The sequence below is a fragment of the Acanthochromis polyacanthus genome, chromosome 10, assembly GCF_021347895.1.
Source record: "Acanthochromis polyacanthus isolate Apoly-LR-REF ecotype Palm Island chromosome 10, KAUST_Apoly_ChrSc, whole genome shotgun sequence".
NCBI classification, from domain to species: domain Eukaryota; kingdom Metazoa; phylum Chordata; class Actinopteri; family Pomacentridae; genus Acanthochromis; species Acanthochromis polyacanthus.
In genome coordinates this window covers 22,934,626-22,952,780 of record NC_067122.1, presented here as the reverse complement: position 1 = coordinate 22,952,780, position 18,155 = coordinate 22,934,626, and the positions used below count along the sequence as shown (strand labels likewise).

The following is an 18,155-nucleotide window of genomic DNA, read 5'->3' as shown; positions in this document are numbered from 1 at the left end:
TCTTTCTCTCTCTCCGGCCCTTACCTCCCTCCTTCCACTTCCACTCTCCCCTTCTCCTCCCTCTCTCAGCACTTAAGCAGCTGCCTCCACTTATGCAGGGCACATTTCAGATGACAGGGAGGGAGGGAGGGAGAAAAAAGGGGAGGAAGGGAATGGTGGTGTTGTTGGGGTTTAAGCAGGAGGTGCATTGGGGGGAGGGAAACAAAAGGTTGCACGATGATTGCACAACGATTCAAAAGCTGCTGAAGGGGGACATTCCAGCTTAGGTGAGGATGCTTCCTCCCCTCCTCCTCCTCCTCCTCCTCCTTCGTCTCCTCCTGGTCTAAAAACCCCACGCTGCTATACATCAAAGAGGGGAAGGTTAACCACTAGACACAGTAACCTCTGTAATAGAACTGTTTTCTAATGACCATCAAAGAGTGTTTACTACCTCTGGGCCTGTGATTAATGGCTGTATGCACGGGCACCCGCCCATTTCACATCCTCCCTCCCTGCGCTCTGAGACGGTGAAAGAGATGTGTAGGAAATGACAGCTGGGATGGAAGATTCAAGATCTTTTAGGACACAAGTGGCTCCTCACCACTTCAACAAAGCATTACAGTCCAATATTGAATCAAAACAGGAGAGGACAGAACAAAAGTCTGCTGATGGTATCGTTTTTTTTGCAGCTTTGAAGGACGATGACGATGTAGCAGTGATTCAGACCTATAGGTTGTTTTTCATGAACGACATTAGCTAACAATGAAGCAGATGATTCATTTGTTTCCTCCTCACAGTATGCACAAATGTGTTTTCGATCAAAAAGTATCATTTTCATGATTCATCATTGGTTACCTCAACTTCATCCTGTGAGACCCAACAACCAAACATTGCTGTTCTGTGAAAACAATGCAGCTCCACAATGTCAACGGCCAAAAACACAGAGCAATTTTCACAGAGTCAGACTGGCCTTTGAACAATTTTATGAAACATGCAAAGTAGAAGCAGGAACGGAAACTTCCAGAATAAATGATAAAATACACAGTTTGTCCATGCCCTCCAGAAAAACACATCTAACACCCCGATCACAGCAGGGCGACATCATTTGTCTGTTCCTTCCAAAACTGAAAAATAAATCTGCTCTATGATGTGCCAATGCTTTGGGTAAAGCTTGGTGTGGGAAATAAATGACTATTTTGGTACGGTTATGGAGACCTTTCTGTCCTAGCTTAAATAACAAACGCTTAAAGTTTAGGGAACAACCACTGGCAACTTTAATTCTTCATTAAAGTCTACAGTTTTGTTGGTCCATCCATCTAAGGCGACGTTCTTTGCTCCGATCAGATTTACTGCGACCACTAGAGTGCACTGTTGTAAACGTAAACACATTGTTTTTGGGGCATCTGTCCAAATAACTGATGCTTTTGATCTTCTTGCAGGCTCAGTACGTCTGAATGTAGTATCTCTTTAACCCCAGTTAAGGGTTGCTAGGCAAGATGTGAGTTTGCCTCAAGCATCAACCTCCAGGACTGAAGAAGTAAGCTGACTAAAAAAGTGTGGGAAAACTGCAGTTCCTTTAATGCTCACTTGAGGCTGATTCCAGAAGCTAATCCATCCCCATAGACCACCATGTTAAAATGTCTAACCTGACAACAGAAATAAACATGTTTACAGCATTGTACAAAGAACTGTTCTGGTCTCTGTGGCTAATTTCTCCATGAAAACTCTGCAGCGAGGTATGAGGTACGAGAATTGTACTATGGTTTAAAGTTACGCATAATTATGGGTGTGGCAACTTAACGTGACAGTCACAGGACAGTCCGTAGCCCAAACATGTCTGCATGGTCCAAGTCAGCTCCACTCATGCTCCATCTCTTTTCTCTTTTTGGATGTACCAGGAATTAGGAAAAGTCAGATACTGTCAAGATGGCAACAGCCTCAGTCTCCACACTGTTCAGGAAACCTATGTGTGACATAACGGAAGGTTGGTCCGTCGTCATATACAATCAAGTGTTTGTATGTAGAGCGGTTTGTGTGGAACAAATATAGACACAGAGAAAAAAAATATGCAGCAGAAATCATCATTCTACGTCTAATGTCTCAACTACTGCAGTGTAGTGGGCCAGAGTCTGCATCAAGTGCTACACACTAATGTAATTACTGACTGCACCAAAATCAAACTGTTTCTTTTCATTCACCACTACAATGGCGTTTTAAGCCCAGCTGAGTGTGCTCTGCAGCTGTCTTGATAATCAGTTCAATATCGAGTATTAATTGTTCTGAAGGCATTTCTCAGGATTAATGTAATTGTCTAAGCTTTGACAGCAACTGGCACAATGTCAGTGCTAAATACAATAAATATTAGTTTGGGATTTTTAAGTCCCTCTCCAGTTGTTGATTAAACCCCGAAAAGCCTGACTCTGTTGTTCAAAATTACATATTTAGAAGTTTCCCTTTTTGCCTGAAAATTCCCTAAACGTATCGAGAATGCTGCTTTATTCATAATGTGCGGGTCTATGAATTCCTCACCACTCTCACTGCAGCTGGAGCACACCAGCTCACCGACGGCTCCGCTCAAACACCGCATGAAGACTGTACGCAACGGCAAGCGGTAATACTGGAGTAATTCATCCTTACACGTTAAAGCTGAACACAGATTCAAAATGTGAACATTAAAACAGAAAGCCTCACCCTGCAAGTTCATGCAATCGCATCTTTAAGGTCGCTGCACATGAAACTCTGTCTGAATCAGTGAAGTGCAGGTGTTCAGCCGTTGTGTTGACTGCTGATTTCCTCGAGGATGAGTCTTCTGGCATATTCAAAAACACCATATGGACATGTTAACAAGGTAAAAAACTTGAGTTTCACCAGAGGGGGTCTTCAAAGCCGGAGAACATTTTCATTGTAACCAGCGTCTGACTGTGCAGTTATGTTTAATTATTGGTGACAGAAGGACGGTGGAGTTGCTTCACTGTAAGGTCTGTTTCTCCAGCCCACCGTGCTGATGGCTGAGATGTAAAGATGACTAACACTGTGACTCCAGCAGCTACCAGACAGAGAGCTGAGGTCATTGCCCCACCGCCTCTATCAACTAGTTGACTGACCGCTGCTGCTCCACTACCTCCAGTGTCTCCCTTCACAAAATCATCCCAAGTTTTTTTTTTTCCGATTAGCATTCATTTGGAGATTTTCTATTTCATAACATTAAACAAATGCAGCTTATCTGCGGGGGTCATATTGGTTTGGTTAATACCATTAATCACTTCAGCGCATTCACTCTCTGTGTGGACTGCAAATTCTGTTTTGAAGGGGATTTTATTTTCAACAAAGGAGGTCACTGTTGAGAGGAAGCAATATTTTGTTGTCTGACGAAAAAGATAATGTCACAGATGAATAATAATTATTGTTTAGGTACGCTGCAATTTTTAGTGAAAGTTATTTTTTAGATAAAGTGTAAACATCGGATCATCCTAAAGTATAATGCTGTTGGTTTATGGAAAAAACATCTGAAATATTTGAATAAGTGTTTGGGTTTAAACGGTTTAAAAGAGTAGCTCGATAAAAATCAACACCCACCCTGGTTCCTCGTGTTAAGAACTGAGGAACCAGGAGGCTATTAGCTTAGCTTAAACACTAGCCTGGCTCTCTCCAGGCTTCACATATAAACCTGCCAATGCGGAGACATGGTGGAACCTGGTGTGGGTGTAAATTTATCGTGTCAGTCAGCATGAAAAGATCGTAACCTCGACTTACAATCTACAATAACAGTTATTTTTCATATAGGCACTGAATGAGGTCACTCTGTGCAATATGAAAGGGTCATATGTGACACCGTACTTACAAGAATCATCACCATGTTTGCAGCTCTACTGTGGAATTTTTCAGTCTCTGTTCAGAATAATTATGGTTTTGTCAAAGCTGCTGTTATGAGTTTTTAAGATAAGGAGCTCTGCGAACACCACAGTATGCTTTAGTGCCTGTGTAACGCCAGACAGCACAGAAAAGGCAGATTTCCACTCCAGGAACTCCAGGTGCCGCGAATGTTCACAGAATCAGTGTTGTTTGCAACCCTTTCAGGTTTTCTGTTTTTATCCGACATCAACTCCAACTGGACCAAACAACTGTGAATAGTAGTTAGCGATGCAACTGCAGCTCTGTGAGCATGGAGGAAATGAAACTGAAGTTTGTTTTGTTAGCCTATGAAGTAAATTTTATCTCGTTGACGGCAATGTTGAAGACAAGAAGGCTGCTTCTCTACGAGGATGTTGAGAGAGCAGAAAAATGGTGATTGTAGACCTTTTTGATTTGAACCAATCAGCTTAAAGACCCTAAAAGGTGCACAGCAGTTTTTTTTTAGGGCCACTCAGAAGTACCTGATTCAGATACTCCTTTCTACCCTGAAAACAGCAATGAAAGAGGTTCTACAAGGTTGGAAGAAGGAAAAATGCACAGGCCACCCTAAAATGGGCTGCAAGTTTCCGCAGGGGAAAACATTGTAAAGTTAGCACCTATCAAAAAAAAAAAAAGTCAAGCATCTTCCACACTCTTATCCCATCTTATCTTGTCTTATTTTTCTTCTTATCTTGTCTGAGGAGGGCTTAGATGGTGGAGACAAAACCAGAGCAAAAAGAGTCAACTTATAAATCATCTGGTCAAAATCACAGCACCAAAAACTGCTATTATTGCACGCTGTGAAAGCAGATTATTTATTGACAATATCAACTTAATAATCCATGAACAATTTATGTATTGGCTGTTTGTGTGGAGGCTATTTTTCTGCCCCTGTGACCAAAGGTAACACAGTTTTCACATTTTATTCTTTCCTGAAAAGGCAGGATCATGCATTAAATGTGCACTAAACCTGTCAGCGTAGCACAAAGTGAGCTTCTGTGATACTTGTCACATCAGCATCGATATCTAAAAACAATGTGAACATGGTTTCTGAGCGTAAGAACGGACTCACGACGGGAAAATCTGCAGCCTTTCACCAGTCACTCAACACCCATAGAGTCCAGTTTGCTCCTAAGTGAAGAGACACTTTCCTTTCTGTCTCCAGTGAAAAGTCCAGCAGATTTTTAGCACCAAACAGCCAGAAAGCATTCGAGTGAAAAGGGTCATTAAACCCTACGGCACTACTTAAGCCCACTTCTTCACTTTAAGGCGGAAATAATTGCAAATCTTATTTTTTAATATTTTTGATGGTTTAATGACACACTTTCAGGTTACTTTGACGATCTAGAACACAGAAGGGTCACTAACTATTTTATTCATTGTAGTAATGGAAGAATTTTTTTTTAAAAAGCTGAGAATTTTCTATTGTAAACTGTCCTTTTGTAAAGGGCTGGAGTTTGGTTTATTACGTTGCTTTAATTTACTTCTAAGAGGAAGTGCAGAATTAAAAGACAATAGCACACTGCCTGCACTACGAAGCTGTGAATTATTTTTGATTTGTTTGTCATTGATGAAAAAAATAAAATTAGTTCTCGAGTGAAGGAGCCTGCACAGTTCGAGATATCACATGAGAGGAAATCTGTGTTGAGGAGACGAACTAGCGGACAGATCCACTGCATCTTTGGCTTTCCAACTCCTTATTTTGAACACAATAAATGTCCTGCTAATACGTCCACGGTCTCTCGAGCCAAGAGAAAAGCAGCTCATTGATAACAGCTCAATATGGGAGCATGGAGGTCTCTTGAGGGCTTTGAGGAATTTCCAGTCAATATGTGACCATAATGGTTGCACATGGCGCCTTTTAAAAACTGTATTACAGTGGCTGCGATTTTAGCAGCAAACTTCCACAACACACCAAAAACACATTTGTAAAGCGTGTTTGTTTTTTCCCCCCCTAGTTATTTCTTTAAATCTAATAAGAAGAAGGGGATCTATTTCAGCCATCAGTCATTACACCATTATTATTTCTCTCTTTAAATCGCAATCTTTTATCAGCATTTTGTTTCTCAAAATTGAGAGTCTAAAACGAAGACAGTTTTCATCCACATCACAAAAACCCATTCCATTACTCTCGCAGCAAAGATTTCCCTTTGTTCTCGGAGCCACAAATTATTTCCCCGTTGCTTCAGAAGGCGACTCCTTTACTTGGCTTCAAAACCAAAGGAGAGGGGCAGGCGGGGCGGGAGGAGGGGGGTAGCAAAGGACAGAAGGAGAAGAAAGGAGATACACAGAGAAAAAGAGAGAACGAGGGAACGGGAGAAGGGAGAGGGAGGGCAGACGGGAGAGAAGCCAGCGAGACAAGACAGAAAAATGCAGAGAAGGGTGTCAGTCAGAGGAAGGAGTGTGTGTGCGACGTGTTTGTATGAGTTTGGGGGTAATAATGAGGAGGGACACGGGACAGAACAACAACTACTCTGCCCTTCAGACCGTCTACACACTCAAATCTCGGTATTCACCCACCATCTCTGGCTGCTAATACGCCTCCCTTCTTTGATATTTGTTTTCCCTTTTAAAGTCATTGATGTTATTAGTTTTTGAAACCCGGCTTAGAGGCTTATTGATAGGCTGCGCAGATGGAAATATAAATGGCCTCAGAATCTCTGATGAGAAAGAACAATAATTCCTGTCTATTGCTGGTGGAGCTGCAGCACGTCTACAACACAAACCGATGCCAGGAGGGAGTTTCTGTGTTTTCCTGCATTGAGACACTCGCTATTGCTGCAGTTTTTTTTTGGCCACCGTGTTTTTCGGCAGCGTTTCTTGGACAATAAATAAAAACGCAGCTTTCTTGCGAAACACTTAATCAGGCGGTATGGAATCAGTGAGAGCAGTAAAAGGAGCACACTGTCACGGCTCTAATGTGTGTCTCTGTGTTTAGAGGAGGGGGGTTAGCCTCTCTGATGTGCCACAGCTGAAATTGGCAGGCTATCAGTCACAACCCTGTAACACAATGTACAGCATTTCTAAACAGTATAAAGAGATATGACAGCCAAGAAGGCAGAGAGACAGATTGAGGGAAGGAGAGAGAGAGAGAGAGAAGAGATGGATAGAGTGCAAAACAGAGTGAGAGTGAGAGAAATGCCATTTTTAGAAGCCTGATGTGTAAGTCTAAATGTTTTCTTTACAAGTGGGTCAGAACAGCACATTATTCTAGACTGACTGAACAAGCATTTCTCGTTTGACACCCTCAGATCCGACTCTCAGGTGCAGCAGGTCGGATTTCTCATCAGAATAAACAGAAACACCGCAGTAACGCTCTTTAAACGTCACCAGATTGAGTGTAAATGAAGGCAAAAGTTGGCAAGATGTTTGGGAAGGGGCCCGTCTTTTTCCGCAAACAAATGAGAACAAAAGCCGCTCTGCCTCCCTGTTGCTAATCAGGCCTATTGATCAGTGCCTGTGTGGGTCTACGAGGGTTTGGAAGCCGGTGGCTGTGTGCATATGCACAGGGGTATTAGCAGCGCTTATTCTCCGGGCCTGTGGGACAATGCAGCCTCTGAGCGAGGTGATTAAAAGGCCTGAGCTATTGAGCTCCTCCAATCAATGCCCTCCTGTGCTACTGGACAGCGCAGGAGGCCACTTCTTGAACAACATACACATCTATGCTAACATGCTTTCACCTCCACAACCCTCCATTTCTTTCCTCCTACCCCCCAAAATCTTAAACCAGCTTCATTAAGTGTTAGAGCAAAAGGGGCCAAATCCCTGTTGCCCTGCTGCACGGCTTCCTTGACCACACCATGTTGCAAAGGGACTTGCCATTTTCATCATGTGCAATGGCCAATTAAACAAATCTAATACAGGAGAGAAGAAGGGGATGCGGCATAAAAGCAGGAGCTTTTCATTTAAATGGATAAGGTTAATGAGTTATTTGTATGGTTGACGTATTCCGATGGTTTAAAAGGTTAGGCGCATCTGCACAGCTGCCCTTTGGAGTGATCTCCTCCGTTTCACGCTCCCTCAAGCAGTGGTAATGAGAGGTCACTGTGCACCACGAGGGCCCGAGGAGCCGGGAGCCCGGGCCAGACAACCTCACAGCCACCGACATATTACTATTTCCTCCAAAATAAACAGGCCTCGAAGAGAAGAACAGGTCATTTCAAACCATTCTCTTAACCTGGCTCTCTCTCTCTCTCTCTCTCTCTCTCTTTCAATATCCTGACAAGTGGTCTGCTCTCAGCTCACCGTGACCGGAGAACACTCCTCTCTCTTGTTTTTTGGAACATCCACTTTCATATTTTCAATAACTGCAGAATCCTATTTTTGTTTCCTAATGGAGACTGTTTTTTTTTCCTCATCTCTAAATTCCATTTCAGAGAACTGGCCTGGCTTCTGTACATCAGCTGCCATAATCAGACTTGCTATTTTTTGTAGCTGCGTGTCTCATCAACACCTCGGTTAATCCGGTCAAAAATATCACATATTGCTGACACATAATCAGTCATGGAAACTCAGTCGCAGCACGGATATAGAACAAACATACAGGCACGCAAATATGGAGCGGTCCAATTTTCATACTGGCCTCGCTCGAGCCATGAACTTGGACTTGGTTGGTGAGAATAATGCGGAAAGGCTTCGCTTTGCTTAATTCAGAGCTACTGATTTGGTAATTATTTCATAAGCCAGTATGTCCAAATACTCACAGGCACAGAAAAGCCCATATCACAGGCGACCAGACAGCCTGGGGTGTGTTGCTGTCAGGTTTGCCAGTGTGAGCGGACAGAGGCGGTGGGCTCTGCTTAAGACAGAGTATTGGACAAACACAAACAAACGAGGCAGCGGCCACTGTGACTCAGTGCTCTAATGAACCAGCGTATTGACTTGCTGGCTTTCTCTTTCTCTCTGCCTCCATGTCTCTCTCTCTCTCTCTCACACACACTCCCTCTGCCTCGCTCGCTCTCTCTCCCTCTGTCTGCTATGTTTGTATGGATCCCAGCTGCCACTCGGAATACCAATTACTGTAGGTCCAGGAGTGGGGGAAGGAGAGGGAGAGAGATGGAGTGAAAGGGAGAATGAGGGATGGAAGGACAGAGGGAGGAGAAGCTTTGGAGAGGAGGGATGGAACGTGGCTTTGCTGGCTGGCAGGTGATCCGGGACGTTCGGTCACCGAGAGAAGCAGCTCGGACTTGGAGGTGGGGGTCGACATCCCTGATGCTGTGGCACCTTCACACGGAGGGAAAATCAAAAAGTGTCTCCATGTGAGACCCTTACAGCCCTGATGCTGTGACACTCTCGCAGCTGACGCGCAAGGAAGGAAAATCAAAGGGGACCTTTTTGTGGTCTGCCACAAATAGGTGCAGCCACTGAGCAGGGAGGGGAGGGGGCTGTTCCACTGACAAAAGTAACATTTTCCCTGCAAATTCCTGGGGCCGAAAGCTGGGCGCTGCGTCTCCCATTACAAGATATTTGTATCTGATAAAAGGATTTAGACCAGGGAAGAGCTTTTGGGTCCAGTGACACTCCTTCGCTCCCTCTCCTTTTTCTCCTCTCTTCTCCAACTGCCGCAACAATTCTCATGACAACCATAATGAGCATGCTCACATTCTGCACGATACCACTAATTTGAGAAATTTCCAGCACAAAGACATAATTAGACAAACTAATTAGACGAAGACTTCGCTGCACAGAGATCCTCCACAGTTCAACTCATCCGCCTACCTGCCGATGACTAAAATAGGAAGCAGCCGTCAAGCCCATCCATGCTTATTCCCCTCAGTTAGTGCAGTGAGATGTCTGCGAGATGGCGCACAAGGAAGAATAACATGATCTCTCCCAAGGGCTGCAGCAGTACAGCAATGCCTTTGTTGTGGCTTTAGTGTCACATAGGACTAACGGGTCTTACCCAGCCACAGACTGTCTTCCTATTTATATCTGAAGCAGTATCGTTGGCTACATAGGAAAAGGTGTGCACCTATACATCACTGTGTGAGACGAATTAATAAATCAGAGAGAGACACTCAAATATTCCATGGATGCTTAAAAATACAAAGTTCCGGTTGAGGCGTTCATAGCGAGCTATAGGTGAAGTGGTGGGTTTTCTAATGAAGAATATGACAAGAGTACTTAGAGAGAGTTGGAGAGGCGAGGGAGCTAGAAAGGTAATTGATTTTAAAAGTGATGGGAAAACCCACAGGTCTCAGGAGGGAGCAGAAAACCGTCTCGACGGATACAGAAGCCCCAGCTGCCTCCAAGAATAATGGAATTAATTCTTAGTCTCACTTAAATACATTTTATAATGGGAACTTAAATTAACATTTCGTAAAGCCCCCAGAGATGGAGTCAAAGTGTAAATTGTTACAATGTTTTGGCTTTTTTTTTTTTTTTGCTTTTCTCTCAACAATGGAGCCTTTGTCCTCTGAATATGTGTTCCTTGTAGGTACTCGGTGTTATCCAAATAACTGTGTTCACTTGTTATCATTTTGTACAGTGTATGATGAAAAAAAAACCCAACAGAAATAATTGTGTTATTATGTGAACGCGGACTGGCTCGTGCATACACAAAAACAAACTTCCGTGCCCACATAGAAGCTCAGGGGGCCAAATAAGCATGTGCACATGCGTACGTAGACATTCATATCTCCAAATGCTTGGCAGACTGTCACCGCGTTCACTGTGAAGCCTCAGGAGTTGTGGGCAGATTTGTAAGAGCATAAGAGAGAGACACAGACGGTGTGCTACAGTGTTTGTTATTGCTAATTTTCTGTCAAGTCACTAAGTCCAGGTAGACTCATAGTACCCTGGGATTAACAGTCAGCACAGAGGGCTTCACTGGCTGCCCTAAAACAGATATATTATATGCACACACACACACACAAACACCCTGCAACACATACACTATGCACAACGCACATAAATACAGCACCTCTCCAGAGGCCTCATCACTCGAGCCAAAACACTGCAGCAGCATACATCTTTGATAGCAGGTTTTAAACCTATTAGATCATATGGCTATAAAGTATGCATGCAGACTGTACACCAGCTCTCCCCTGACAAAGAGTTTCCCTCAATGGAATTACCTGCATAAATAAACCATAAGCAAATCCCAAATAGTGCACACAAAAGGCAAAAAGGTGCACTCGAGCGGAAGCACACACACACACCTCAGAGGCAGATCTCAAAGGAGCAGGTTGAACACAACTTCATTTGAATATAAAAGGAGAATAGCTGGTCTTGTGACGCTGCTCAAGTATTTAGCCCACAGTGACAGAAACAGAACAGCGATAACAAAAAATGCTCACACTGGAGGTAATAATGCTGGACGCTGCAGACGATGGGAGAAGCATGTACCCCAATTAATAGCATGTTTCTCACTCACGGTATCTGTGATAAAAGAAACTTTTCCAATCTATTCCCCCTAGCAGTGTGTTCACTTACATCCATCTGGATATACAATATGCACCTTAGAAAATACAACATAACTCTGCAGCATTTGTTCAGGGTAAGTAATATAATTTTCAAGTCTTTTTGCCAAACACATTCATCGACTCTTAAAAAACAAGTCAAACATCTCACATTCAGAGTTTCACTTTGATTCAGTATTAGCTAATTTGTCAGAGTAACAGTCCAAGACTTAAAATACTCTGTTTACTATTAAATAAGCAAAAGAAAACAAGCATATTTTTAAATTTATGAGCTGTGTGTAGGATTTTTGTTGCCATTTCTATCATTTTTCAGTCCATAAAGTCAAGTACGTCGGACCTGGCCTCACCGCAACGCAACCAAACTTCACTTTATGTCGATTAAATGAGCCAAAGAGCAATTCTAATCAGGATAATACTAAGCGAAAAAGAAACAAAACACGAGGACCAAGCATGTTTTTCCAGCATCTTGAATGTTTTGACGCTCATTTCAATGCAGAATTTTCAGGCAGTACTCAAAAAGGTTTAAAAGGGTCAAAAAGGCACAACACCCAGCCCTTATTAAAGTAAATGAGATCCTTTTTGCAAGGAGGAAAGCAAAATCTGCAACGAAATGAAAATACCGAAGAAAAATACATATCCCATAGTCTGGAAATTATTCAGCAAAACAAACAAACAAAAAAACTAATCCTGAATTCCAACAGTACACAAAATATTTCAGAGAATCTCTGAGGCTTTGTGTGACTAAATGATGAATTAGCTCTTTCATCTGCGGCGGCTACACAGAGGTGCATATTTGACTCCTTCTGGAGAACGTTTTACCGCCTCAGCTGTGATGTATGTGGGCTGTATTCTGACAGAGTCGCTGAATGATGACTTGGGGAAATAGGTTAGAAGAGCACTGAGAGATAGCGAGTTGAAAAATGTCTATTTGCGCATGACAGAGCTTCGGTACGTCACTGAATGTCGCTGTCAGGGAGTGAGCCCGGAATAAATGTGAAGCCGCCATCCCGGCCCTTCAAGCCTCTTTATTCTACAATTAGCTGCTTGTTTATGACAGCAAAGACTGGGTCACTGTCATAACGTAAAATATACAGTGTGTGTGTGTGTTGTGTGCACTGTGAGAAATAACAGGAGTCACAAAGCTGGAGAAAACACAGAGCCAGCAGAAAATTCGTAACCGAGGCGCTGAAACACACACACACAGGGAAACAAGCGAGGATACACACAGCTGTACATCCGAGAAGTCAAAGAGCCACAGCACACACTTCATACACTCTCCTGCAATGCATCTGAAATGAGAAGTCCTAATTATTATTTCCATTGTGCCCCACTCCTGTGACAAGGACCACTAGCTGTGAATGATTATAATTATTACCCGTAGTAGAATAGCAGTCATGCTGTTGTGTCATCAGCAACATCATCCAACAGATCAGGGTCAGATCCAACTTGAAATTCATGTATGCAGTTCACATTCTCTGTTAAGATATTCAAAAACATTTCTCATTTGACTTCTGCTTAGATGTGTTGCGCATGGATTATGCTTTGCCTCTGGCATGCTATGGTAAATGAAAAGTAAAGCCCCGTTCGTCAGCTGGCTGCATGTGACAGAAAGACTATCGCATCTGCTCAACAGGCCTTTTCTGATGTGATTCTGCTCCAGACATCAGCTTGTGATAAAACAGCCATTTACTTCAGTTAGCACTAATATTTGATTAGCGTCCACAAAGAGCATCGCAATTAAAGCAAAAATGAATCGTGGCACATCCTTGACCGAACGCCATACATTTTCAACACTCCTGCTGCGGAAAGATTTTCAGCGAAGAAACATAGTCTTGTCTCATATTTGTACATAAATTCACAACATCGTTTAGAGTAGAAAACAAGCCCGTCTTGAATGGCTGGTAATTATGTACAGCAGCAAATAAAGCGTGGTTTCTTTCTGAGGCACTGGTGGCTTGTTAAGTGGCGAACAGACAAAACAGCATTTAGAAAATGAAAGGTGCAGGGAAACATCCAGGGCACAGCGAGCTTCTCTCCCATTAGAAACAACACTGTCTGTCTCGCGACTGTTTGTTTGTTCCAACTGGCTGTACTGGAAAGACGCACCCTGAACCCCCACCATCAACAGTAACTATGTCTCTCCCTTTTTTCCGTCCCCCTCTCCCTCTGTCCGTCCAGCCCTTCCTCTAATCTTCCCACTATGTCCATCCCCCCCCCTCCCCCTTCTGCAGCTCCTCTGTTTTCTCCTCTCTCGCCGTGCATCCGACCCAATGTTTTGCTCCCTTTCTCTTCATCAACCCCCTTTATTTCATCCCAACCACCTCCCCCCTTCTTTTCCAGCCACCAAATCAAAAGTAAAGCTAATGAAGGTGGCTTATTATTCCACTAGTCGGAACCCTGACAGTACGCACGTCCGGCTTAACATGAATATGGAGCTCCTATGGCTTCAGCGTGATGAATCTAAAAAAAAAAAAGAACATGCTCAAATTAGACAAGGGGCATTGCAGACAAGGGGAATCTATTAGTGTTATTATATAACAAAAACTGGAGCTGTTATTGCCACTGTGTGTGCCATTACAAAGGGAACAATACATAGGAGCACACTGTGTGAAACCAATTAAAATCCAGCCCTGTCATATAGCTTCCTCCCTCCCAAGTCATGTTGTGAATATGCCGCTTTCACACCATTCATGTCAGTGCACCTGTGTCCACTGCAATAAATCTCCGCCTCTTTCAGCTCCTTCTCAAATTTCCCAGCACTACATCTCACTATCTGTTTCAAGAATCCCACGAGTTGAAATACAAGGGGGCCCGCGAGAATATGAGCAGAACAGGGGAAATTTCACATTATCTATCCATCTGCAATATAAGGGTCTGATGTGGAAGCAGGAAATGAGCTATGAACGTCGGGCCTGCATGCTCACGGTCCCAGTGGCCACCAGCCTACGTATTGAGATCAAGTAGGCAACGTGGAAAGTGGTTTAATAGACCCCACTTTAATTGGACTTTTATTTGTTAATGGCTGGAATCCTGATGCATTACTTTAATTATCCTGGCAGAACTAATTCATGAACATGGTGCAAAAACGTGGCTGGACTTGGCATTCAAATAGCATCCAAATGCTTTCCACTCTGTTGTGTTTTTAAACCTGCTCTCCTCAAAGGGCTCCTGCTTCTGCCTTCCACGGGAATCTCTCTGATAGGACTTGTAAGGCACGCGACGGTTTAGACCCTCAGTGTACATTAACATGCCAGCTGTCATGAATGGAGCCACAGAAAAAGAGGAGAGGAGAGCGCTGAGGCCATTTTTCTCATCTTTTTTAAAAAAGCGCCGGGGCCCACCCAGATCCTGCATGTGAGCTTGTCCGTGTTCGCCCGGCCCTCAGAGTGCAGAGCAAACCCTTGTCGGTTTGGCTGCTGCTGCTATGGAAGTGAAAGAGGAAAAAGGAGGAGGGGGTGCAGCCACGGGCGGCCTCTGCTCGCATCCACACTTAGCCCAATCACACATCAACCGCTCTGTCAATGCCGAAGAGCAGCCAATCCAGGGAGAGATCTGTAATGTCTTTGTGACTGCGTTGTTTTTAATTCATTACATGACTGTGCTGTAACGGTTTTGCCGAGGCACCTCGCACTGACACATATTTTCTAAAACGGGGCATTCTTTAAAGTAGATTAGCACAGTTTGCCTGTCAGCTACAGATGTAATTTCTGCCTCTCTCAGCCACTCGGTGTTCTGTGTGTGTGTGTGTGTGTGTGTGTGTTTGTGTGCAGCAGAATGTGTTTGAGCGAGTTCACATGTGTGCACATGAGCATGCCAGTAGCATGCGAGTACAAATGTGTGTGTCTTCCTGGAACAGCTCCCGTCTGGGGGGCAGAGAAGGCGGCAAAGAGCTCAGCAGCGCCTCAGTCCCTCAGGACACGCTGCAGCTCTCTGCTCGCAGCCATGAAAAGCAATCAGAGCCCAGCCTTCTCCCCTGGACTTACCTCTGCCTTTAATTACAGAACTCAGCAGCAGCAGCAGCACAGAGAAAGACTGCCTCCGCTGGGCCACAGCCAGCATGTCACAGCCCAAACGCAGGGCTGGGGGTCGCCACGGCAGGCCTCTGCATACAGGGGCCTGACATAAACACAGTGTGCTTCCACATGCAGTTGCCCCTGATGCTCCTACATAGGCTGAGACGGAGCAGAGGCGCTTCCAAAGTGTAGCAACACAATGTGCAGAGGAAACTGCAGCACTCTAAACGTAAAACACAGCAGGGCTCCACACAGGCAAGGAAAGCCCTTTTCTGTATGCTTAATGAGATGTTCTCCTGTATTCTGCCATTTGTAGCAGTCAGAATACGCAAGAGAAGTGATTTGGGAGCGCCTAATTACTAGAAAGTAAAATAAATGTTTGCGATACTGCAGCGTATTATGCTGATTGTTTTCTTCCTCCTGCTCTACAGCGACCACAGCATCAGAATGATCAATCTGTGCCACGATCCTCGCATCTGAAGAATGTGACCACGTGTAAGTGACGAGGTGACTGATGGCGATCAGTTCATTGTGTATAATTGAGACTCTCTCTCATTTGGTTGTAGAGGCCCAACACATGTGCCTAAGGCTGAAGCAGAGGAGAAGCCACAGAGCACACATGGACAGGGGAAGATAAGAGACTATGTACACAAGCTGCTGGTTTTATTGCTGCAACATAACGCTCGGATAGCATTTTAAACACATTTTCGCAGAACCTGCCAGCGCCGTCCTTGCTACTGTGGAACAGAGCCATGGTGCTGAAATGTGTCATTGGGCTCAATTTCTCACCCAATTTATACTGAACAGAAAATGGCACTTTAGTGAAAGCAATGAGACTGACCAGCAGGAGACGTGAATGGCAAATGCTGCAAAGACAAATCTCCGTGGCACGCTCGGTGGCACATCACACAATGAAGACACAGTTGATATGATGGCTGCGATAGTTTCCGCGTCTATGATCTTCAAACGAGGCCGGGCGGCCGGAGCAAGGAGGCCCTCTCCCCTCCACACGTCACGTAGCCTCGGGCCCAATGGCACACTGTGCCGTCACACATGATAATGACACCCACATCAACGTGTCAACTCAATTTGGCTCTCTTATAGGCTCTCTTTGACTCAATCAATGCATGGCCTTCCATCTGGTTTCTACTGCTGTCTTCACATTAGAGGAGAAGAGGGCAGTGACAGACATTTTACTAACAGCTCACTGTAACTGTCCTCTCGACACCTGCAGTTCAACATTATATAGTCCTTTTTTTTTTCAACAAACACTCCAGGAAGCACCCAGTGCGTGCCGCAAAGTCAAAAGCAACCTGTCAAATTGGCTAAAGGCGCTTCAAGCATAAATCAAACCAAGTCATGTCAGGTCAATAGCAGTGTGTTGTACAGATCATTAACTGTGGCGATAAATTCACCAAGTTCTTATTTGAAAATCCCATCTTGCGAGGCATTCCAATAAGCATCAGCCAGGCAAATTTCTAGCTCGTTAAAATTTAATCCAATTAAAATCCTGTTTAAAACAAAGTTACACCTCCACAAAACCAGGCACAGAGGCTGTTAATATGGGCTGCAGCTCATTATTTTTCAGAATGGCTCGTCTGGCTCACAGTGGGGCTGACTGGGACATCCAGTAAACATCTGTCGTGAAGCATCCTTAAAGGAGAGCACAGGCACAGTAAGCTACTGATCCAGTGACCCAACAGTGCAGGCATTCACACATGCCTTGGTGCACCTGTGTGTGCTCTGCTGGCGTCATGCTTTGGCCAATTTTAAGAATTTGTGCTTATAAACCGTTTATGAATCATTTATTCGCCATATCACAGTGGAGGGGCCTAGCTGTAAGATGATGTGTTATCCCATTAGGTTTCAATAGCCCATTCATGAATCATTCATCAGTTTAGACTATAGATTATTCCCCCTTTATTCATTCCTTATTCATTTTGGGGCAGCACTGCTCAGGATGCACAACGTTGATTCAAAATGACGTCCACAGGCCAGTGTTTGTCTCCAAAACATACAAACAGTGCAGGGCTTCAATATGAACAACCACACGTGGCATCTGTGTTCGTGCTCAATTTTCGGAGCCTTAAGCGAATAGGTCAGAGCTTGTGCTTTAAGTAAGTGGGGGTATTTTTCGCAGGGAATAGGTAATCGATGGAGCAGAGACGAATGAATGTAGGCTACGACAGCTGTCCCAAGGAGGTAGGGCTGCTACTACACCGCATGCATGGTGTGTTCTCCCTCTGAATACACAAAAAAAATGTCCGATCAGACCAAATCAGTGCATATAAATCAGCGTGTGTATAAATCGAGCTGTCATGTGCATACCTAATGGAGCTCGCTCCCTTATTCAAATACACACGGCACGCTCAAGAGCAGCATAATAACGTTTTCACTGCCTACCTCCGGAGCGCCCGAACTGCGTTTTTTTTCCTCCCTCCGTCCGCAATGGGATCCGTTTCTTCAGCTGCTCTGGACAGTATCAGAGATGCGTCTTTGCCCCGAAATGCAAACACTTCCCCTGCATGTCGTCCCCCCTCCCCGGCCACCCACCCTCCCCAGCCACCACCACCACCACCACCAGCAGCAGCAGCAGCAGCAGCACCAGCAGCAGCAGCGGCGGCGGCAGCAGCAACCCGGGCCTCCAGTGATAGCAGGTGGACGCGCCTCTCAATGATGGAGACAACGCGACTCTCCTCTCCCCCGCCGCTCCATTTTTCAATTACGGAAGAATTCGTATTCCAGGAAACGCGCTACAGGGCAGCCAGCATGTCCTAATATCGCCGCTTCGTTTCTCAGGACGCACACAGGGGCTCGTCGCCTCTCAAACTCCCCGATCCGCGGCGCCCCC

General features: G+C 44.6%; 1 protein-coding gene across 1 annotated transcript in view; it reads right to left on the bottom strand.

The window, feature by feature from the left end:
• nexmifb (neurite extension and migration factor b) overlaps window positions 1-17,859 on the bottom strand; it is a 52,243-nt gene extending 34,384 nt beyond the window's left edge. Inside the window, 1 exon segment of the mRNA XM_022208622.2 lies at window positions 17,708-17,859. The gene's annotated coding sequence lies outside the window, so the exon portion shown is untranslated.
• Between the last annotated feature and the right edge of the window lie 296 nt (window positions 17,860-18,155).